Consider the following 8427-nt stretch of genomic DNA (forward strand, 5'->3'; position numbering starts at 1 on the left):
TTTTTAAGTGTGTGTAAAAATAACAAAGAGGAAGTAACTCATGAGTTAGAGGAAGTCGCTTTCTAGGCACAGTAACAGACTTCAGTCGGGACTGCGTGCTTTACCAAAAAGCAAATACCAGAACTATCTTAAGTTTTTGTACTTATAGTTGTGGCTCTTATTCATTAACTTTTTTAAATCTTTTATCTGGAATAATATAGATATGTGCCAAAACCCTGGCTGGATCCTATATCATGATGTTAAATCTCTGTTGGTCCTTCCAAGTTATATTTTAATCAGAAGACCCAACTAAGGATGCGGTTCCCGCTAGTGACTGTCAGGTGGGCATCCAAATCTGGCCAGAGAGGCAAGCGGCCCTAAGCCAGGAGGGGGCCTGGGCTGATTTTTTCCTGTGAGACAGTTTCTTTTTCCTACTCTCTTATTTGGTTTTGCTTTTGCCAGCAATTTTGTGTTGACTTTTAGAAAATGGATTATTTTTAGGCTTACTCCTCCCGTTAAAGTGTAAACCAGAATTGGCAAAATTATTAGAGGAGTTTTTGCATTTATCAGGTGACAGCATCTTTGGTTTGGTAAATGCAGACTCAATGAATTTGAGGATGTTTAAGGGTAAACATTTTGGCTCAATCCATGACATTTGGGATAAAGTTGTCATCCAGAAGACCTGTTACTTAGTTTCTTTTTAAGAACAGTTCTTGACCATAGCAAACAAAACTTCATTTTACATCTTGAATTATTGTAATCGTCTAGTGGTGTTTCCCAAGTTTTTCAAACAAAAGTTGAACCCAAGTCATGTGTACAGTATGTTGTAGTAAATTAAAATTACTCACATATAGATATTTAATTATCAACCATTTTGTTATAAGTTTTAAGTTAACCTTTTGTATAGACTTTATAAATCTTTAACCATACCCAATTTATAAATTTGGGGTACAGAAAATTCATGTAATAGTTTTATAAATCTTGAGATAAGTTTATATCTTAACAAAAGTCTGAGGAAGTCGAGTGAGATCAATAGTCTATTTTTGTTCTCTTTTTTTTTTTGTTTGTCACAAAATCAGGTAGCTCACCTGTCAGAGGGCAGACAGAAAACTTTTAAATAACTATGTTTGGGTCTAGAGAAGGGAAAATGTTACCACACTCCGGAGCCAGTTTTTCAATAAAGCGGAACAGCATAAGACAATATTTCAATATTATCTATATCAAAAAATTGAATTCAGTGAGCTGGGGGAGCGACCTGAGAACAGAGAATGCTCAGGGAGAGAAATTCTAGGCCCTGGTTAGTAAAGTAGCCATGGCAAGCCACCAAGCCCCCAGCACCCACGACGGCTGGGGCTGGGTCTTCCCTGGCTGCGTCCACTCTTCCTCCCGCACTTTGGGCTGCAGTTCTCTCTCTGCTGTGTTACAGCCCCTGAGTTCTTTCTGCTGCCCACCATCCTGCCTGCCACAGTGTGGCATTTTATCCCAGCCAGCACCTAGCGGTGGACGCAGGATGGGAAAGGAAAGCAGCTGTGACCAAGGCAGCAGATTTAAGAAACAGACACGGGGGCGGGGGGGGGGGGGGAAGCAAAGGAAAGAGACCAGTAAACATAAGACACAGAATATTCATAGAGTCAAAAGAGACTGGTCAAAAACAAAACTTGTGGCGGCCACCTTCATTCATACATTTAACTGGGCTTGGCTGATGTCCATCTCCATTCTCAGGACCCAAGAATCAGGCAGGCAGAGGACTTTTCACTAGTGTCCTGGGTAGGAGACAGACAAAACACAGGCACCAAAAACAACAAACAATTTTATAAAATAAAACAAACAAACCAATGGGCAGTGCAATGTCTTACTAGTGCCCTGGATAGGAGTTCATGTACCTCATCAGGTACCTGTAGCAGGAATCTTAAAAATTCTTATTAATAAAATCAAACCCGAGGCGAGTTATTGGGGTCCATGCTGGTAGATCAGAGAGACAGAACAAGTCACAGCTAACCTCACCTGGTCAACTTCTCAGCTGGTCTTGTTTCCTCAGACTGGAAGCTTCTGTGTCCTCATCCTGAATGAATCTCAGCTGAACTGTGTTGCTCCAAAGCCTGAATGCTTAACCAGCCAAAATCTTAACCAGCCAAAATCTTCTAGTTTCTGGTCCTCACGCCTTATATACCTTTCTCCTTTCTACCATCACTTCCTGGGATTAAAGGCCTGTGTCACCATGCTTGGCTATTTCCAATGTGGCCTTGAACTCACAGAGATCCAGAGGGATTTCTATCTCTGGAATGCTAGGATTAAAGGTGTGAGTGGCACCATTTTCTAGCCTTTGTATCTAGTGGCTGTCTGTTCTCTGACCCCAGATAAATTTATTAAGGTACACAATATTTTGGGGAACACAATACCACCACAGGTACCTCTCTGCCCCTGAGATGGGATCCCACCAGAAACAGTACCAGACATCATACAAGGAGATGCCTCCTCAGACAGGTGCTGCTGGCCTCTTTTTAGTGTGGCAGTTCGCTCTAACCCACCAAACCAAAAGCATGCCTTGGAGCCTTGAAACATCTTCAAGATGCACACAGCTTCCTGAGGCAGCATTCCAGTCCTGGAGCCCTGGAGTGAAGGTCTGGCTTCAGAATTTGGGTTGGGGTCTTGATCTCACTGGGGCTTCCAATTGTTAGTCCCACTGAACAAGAATAAAGATCTTTGGTCAATTAAGCAAGCTTTATTTTCTGTCAGACAGGGTGTCTTAGGGTTTCTATGCTGTGAGAAACACCATGACCAAAAATCAAGTTGGGAAGGAAGAGGTTTATTAGGCTTACACTTCCACATTGCTGTTCATCACTGAAGGAAGTCAGGACAAGAACTCAAACAGGGCAGAATCCCAAAGGCAGGAGCTGATGCAGAGGCCATGGAGGGATGCTGCTCACTGGCTTGCTTCCCATGGCTTGCTCAGCCTGCTTTCTTACAGAACCCAGGACCAGCAGCCCAGGGATGGCCCCACCCACCATGGGCTGGACCCTCCCCTATTGATCACTAAATGAGACAATGCCTCACAGCTGGATGGTATTGAGGCATTTCCTCACTGAGGCTCCTTCCTCTGATGACTCTAGCTTGGGTCAAGTTGACACCCAAACCATAGGGTTATCTCCTTAAAACAGAGTTTGAGAAAATTGCATCAAACACAGGAGAAGGTAGAGTTTATATAGCCCTCCAAACTGCAAGACTAGGGGGGTTTTCAAGGGTTGGGATATTTCCAGAGGGATGTTGGTTATATAGGAACTTGGCTGAACATCTCAAAATTATTTGGCAGAACTTCTTGTCAGTGTGGAGGTCAGGGTATATAGGGTGTGGAACATGTCAAAATCCAGAAAATGGGTCAAATCCAAGTTTTACAGGACACAGGAATGAACTTAATTTTTGACCTTGTAACAAGATGGCTTTTAATCTTAAGATTGAGTCAGGCTGGTCCATCAACTTGTCACTCAGTGTGATGGTGAGGCTTCCTTTAGAACATAGATGAAGGTTTAAGAAGCTGTCTGGGTTTAATCAGAAGTGGAGCTTTGTCCAGCAAGTCAGTGGAGGAAAGATGCATGAAGTCGATTCCTGTGAGATGGAAGGGTAGTTGGAAGGAACACATTTAAGAAATGTGATAGGAGAAAGACGGGGGTGGGGGTGGGGTCAGTGACAGATGCCTGGAAATGACAGTATTGAGAATGCAGAGATTGGTGGGGACCTCAACAAGCTTCTGGTCAAGCCGGCAGCAAAGCAGGTGCCTACCGTACTCCTGAGTAAGATGCTGCCGTTTCTGCAGGAAGAAGTCTGCAAACGGCTCCATGCCCCTCACTGTTCTCCACGCTTCAGCCCCTGTCCACGGGAGGGGTGTCTTCGGTGGTCAGGCAGGACAGAAAAGGGGATGATAAACGCCAGAGTTTAAGGACAGTTCTGGAGGATGCATTAGGAAGGGATGAGAAGGCAGTGAGGAGTGGGGGGTAGGGTTTCATCAGCAGCTGTTAAAGAGAGGTCTGCGCGTTCTGGAGCATGGTTGGGGAGGACATGGGAGGGGATAGGACTGTGTCAAGAGTCATGGTGGGTCTCGTCCTGACCCTGTTGCCAAGCAAGGTGGTTGATCGGTTAAGGCTACATACAGGGTCACTAAAGCGGCTCCGCCTGGGTTTAGGTCCTCGGCATAGGGAATAAATAAAAGCTGAAATACAGTCCACAGCTAGTTGGCAGGCAGGAAGACTGATCAAAAATTGAATAAAACTAATTGTTGTACTTTGTGTTAAGAGCTATGCCGGTACATGGTGTGTTCATCGACGAAGTTGAGGCTGTATATAGATACTTACGTCCCACGGGTAAGGCCTGGGTACTGCTGTTGGAACAGGCCCTGGCCCCAGGAAGAGCACACAGTGACTTCCCAGAAATCACTGTGGGTGATGGCAATCCCGAAATACCTCTGACTACCGTGGAAAACGTTTGTCCCTTCCGTGAAAGTTACAATGGCTTTTAAGACTGATTGAAGGCTGGGCTCTGGCTGGATTTTGCCTTAATTAGGACAAGGTAGACAGGAAGCAAAAAAAAAAAAAAAAAAAAAAAAAAAAACAACAAAAAACAGGTGAGGAAGTGACCTCCTCAGTGTTTAAACTGCAGTACCTTCCTGTCTGCTGATCAGACTCAGGCCCACACTAAAACAATGCAGCCTCAGTGCAGACCTTTTTCTGGAAATTTGCTGAGAAAGTAGATATTTTCTTTATTCTAGATGATAGCTATCCCAGCCCTTAGCTGCTGATCCTCCCATTTGTTTGTTTGTTCTTTTATTCATTCATTCACTCACTCACTCACTCACTTATTTATTTTTTTGAGGCCTGCCTAGACCTTTGACATTTGTTGGTTGGTTTGTTTGAGACAGGGTCTCACTGTGTAATCCCTGCCTGACTCGGAATTTGCTATATAGACCAGGCTGGCCTCAAACTTACAGAGATCAGCCTGCCTCTGCTTCCTGAGTGCTGGGATCAAAGTAGTACACCACACACCCCAACACACTCCCCCCCCCTTTTTAAAAAAAAAAAAATAAGATAGGGTCTTATTAGGCAGTGGTGGCGCACACCTTTAATCCCAGCATTCAAGAGGCAAAGGCAGGCAGATCTCTGTGAGTTTGGAGCCAGCTTGGTCTACAGAGCGAGATCCAGGATAGTCAGGGCTACACAGAGGGGGGGAAAAAATCCAAAAAACAAACAAACAAAAAAGATAGGGTCTCATTGTACAGCCCAGGCCTCGAATTCATGATCTTTCTGTTTCCACCTCTCAAATGCTGCAATTACAGAGCTGTACAACTGTCCTTGGCTGTTCTCCAGAAGGGTTATTCTCTCTCTCTCTCTCTCTCTCTCTCTCTCTCTCTCTCTCTCGCGCGCGCGCGCGCGCGCGTGTGTGTGTGTGTGTGTGTGTGTGTGTGTGTGTGTGTGTGTGTGAGAGAGAGAGAGAGAGAGAGAGAGAGAGAGAGAGAGAGAGAGATGCGCACGTGAGCGCTCATGTCCACTGTACACATGCAGGGAGGCCAGAGGTCAGTGCATGTGTCTCCCTCGGCAGCCCTTCACCTTAGTCTTCTGAAACAGAATCTCTCATAAACTCGCTGAACTCACTAAGTGCCTAGGCGGCATGACTGCCCAGCAAGTCCCCAGGACCATCCTATCTCTGTGTCTCGGAACTGGCTACAGCCCATCCTTCCCCTGCCTACTTAAGATAAGGGTGCTGAGGATCTACCCCAACACAGTACTGAACTTGGGTCCTCAAGATCGTCTCGCAAGTGCCCTTACCCTCTGAGCCATCTTCCAGCTCCCCCGTACTGACTTATTTCTGCTCTTCTAGTCTCTCCCATCATAACTGCTTCCTCCTTTGAACCGTGATGGGCTTTTCCTTCTCCAGGATGTGTCTTTCCTATTCCTTCCCCTCCCCCACCACCATCAGACACCAGTCCAAAGCTTTCTTCTAAGAGGCCTCTAATGTTCCCACTGATGTTATGCCCCAGTGTCTGAGGTGACCTGGCCTGGTCTTCGTGTAGCTGAGAGAGTGTCTCTTTGTGCTGGCTGATGAATGGCTGCCCTGTCCTGGCCCAGGACTCAATACCTGCAGGGTAACAGGAGAAGGTGCCCTCCCTCCCAAGTTCGCACCTGGCGCTCTCAGCTTTTCTTGGGGCCACAGGCTGCCAGGCAGTCAGAAAACTGCCTCACTAAGCTTGAGAGGCACAGCACAAGTTTGCATACCCGAATGCCTCCCATCCATGGGGAGGTGGGGTGGCCCAGACCTCATCACTCTGGTGCCCCCTGACTCGTCTGGTTCTCTGGAGGGATTTGGGTCTCTCCGCATCCCAGCATGCCTTGCACCTACTGTTTCCCCCTGTGACCCAGGGTTTGAACGACAGAGATTCTAGGCTAGAAAATATGTGAACTGGCTCACCATCGACACCTGTGTTTGGGTTGTGTGCAAACTCCCAGGCAGCGCCGGGCGTTGGTGGGGCACGCCTTTAATCCCAGCACTCGGGAGGCAGAGCCAGGCGGATCTCTGTGAGTTCGAGGCCAGCCTGGGCTACCAAGTGAGTCCCAGGAAAGGCGCAAAGCTACACAGAGAAACCCTGTCTCGAAAAACTAAAAAACAAACAAACAAACAAACAAAACAAAAAAACAAAACAAAACAAAACTCCCAGGCAGCATTCACTTCCTAAGAGCCGATGATTTCCGTCAATAGCACACCTTGGTATTTCAAACTGCAAAACCCCACCCAGTTCAACAAAGGGGCATGAAGTACTCACATTAGTGATGTCCTCATATTTTTACTATCTCATTAAAATGCTGCATTATTTATTTTGCACGGGTAATACGGGCCTTATAACTACTAAACAATAAGCCCTAAAAGGTAGGCCCTGCCCCGCACCCGGTCCTTCCCAGAAGTAACTACTGTCCCCAACCAATAGCTTGTGTGTTTTCCACAGATACTCCACGCACAGCACGTTACAGCCTCAGTCTTCATGAGACCCTCCCACATATTGTGAGTACCATTTGGCCGATGAAGGAATGAGCCATGCCCCAGGAAGGCTAAGTGAAGAGCGGGTAGTCACAGCGGCAAATCCAAAGTCCAAAGTTCATCCAGTGTCCACACCAACTTGCTCCTAAATTTATTCTTGAATTATCCCATTTCTTTCTAGGCAGACTAGACTCCGGGTAGCGGTTTGGGGCAGAAAAAGGCTGTTGGGAGCCCTGTCCCAGGTGCTGAATGAAGGCTTTTGGAAGAGGCAGAGGACCCCTTAGTCCCCCGTCCTCATCAGTCTCACTGACAGCAGCGGGGAGGAACACTGAGTGTTAGCAGAGAGCCAGCAGGAAGCCACACACTCTGCCTGGGCATTGAATCTGTGCGTGGTACCAAACAGGCTGCTCTCTTCTAACTGACTCAGTTTCTCATTTATCTGCAGGACAGAAACTTAGTCACAGGACTGTTGCGAGAACCCAGACTCAACAAAGGCGGAAGCGCCCGGCAAGCAAACAATCCCAGCTCACGGAAAGGGGTCCAGGCCAGTGCATGGTGGCTCCTCCCGTGGGATGGCCCGGTGCTACCGGATGAAGTGGTGTGAGCCCCTGGGGTGCCTGGATGAGCAGGCATCCATTTGGCTCAGTTGGGTATGGGCTGTGTTGGAAGATGGCAATGTGGGAGTGAGCCCTGGGTGTTAGTTTGCAGACCCTGAAGGTTAACTCTACGGAGCCCTAGTTCCCCAGGCCTCCCTCCTCTGCGTGTCCCGTCTACAGGGTGGACATCCGGTTACCTTTGAATGAGCAGTTACCAGCAGCTCATGGACCTACACGTCCCTCCGCTTAGAGCTCTCTCTTTTCCCTCCTCATCTCATCTTTCATCCTTTATCTTCCCTTTCTCAGAGAAACCTTTCTGGGCTCATTTCACACACAGACACCACGGACATACACACACGCACACTTCCTAATTAGCTCCTATCACACCAGTGGCCATCTTGCCACCAGACTGTGTGTTCCAGAGGACTGGACACCAGTGCATCCTCAATGCTTACTCTAGAGCCTGGCATGTAAGACATGCTCAATGATTTGTTGCATGAATGACTAGATCGAATCATTCCTGTTTCGGGGATCAGACCTTGCCTGAACACAGGAGGAGCACCACCGCCTAGGCCGAGCTTTGCCTCCTCTCAATCTTGCTTCTTGGCTTGGTATTCCTCCCTAGTTGCCACCACACAGGATGGTCCTGAATATTGCTTGCTAAATAAATGAATGGATTCTTCTTCGCAAGGAGCTTTTAGAGGGCATTTCTTGAGCAGGCAGTTTTAAATTCTCTTCCCTGGAGGGTCCAAGGCAGGCCCAGGGAGTGTGCAGCTAGACTGGGTTGGAGCTGAGCAGGCTGGAGAGAAGATAGGAACAACCTTTCTTTCTCTCT

The sequence above is a fragment of the Peromyscus maniculatus genome, chromosome 11 (genome assembly GCF_049852395.1).
Source record: "Peromyscus maniculatus bairdii isolate BWxNUB_F1_BW_parent chromosome 11, HU_Pman_BW_mat_3.1, whole genome shotgun sequence".
Classification (NCBI taxonomy): Eukaryota; Metazoa; Chordata; class Mammalia; order Rodentia; family Cricetidae; genus Peromyscus; species Peromyscus maniculatus.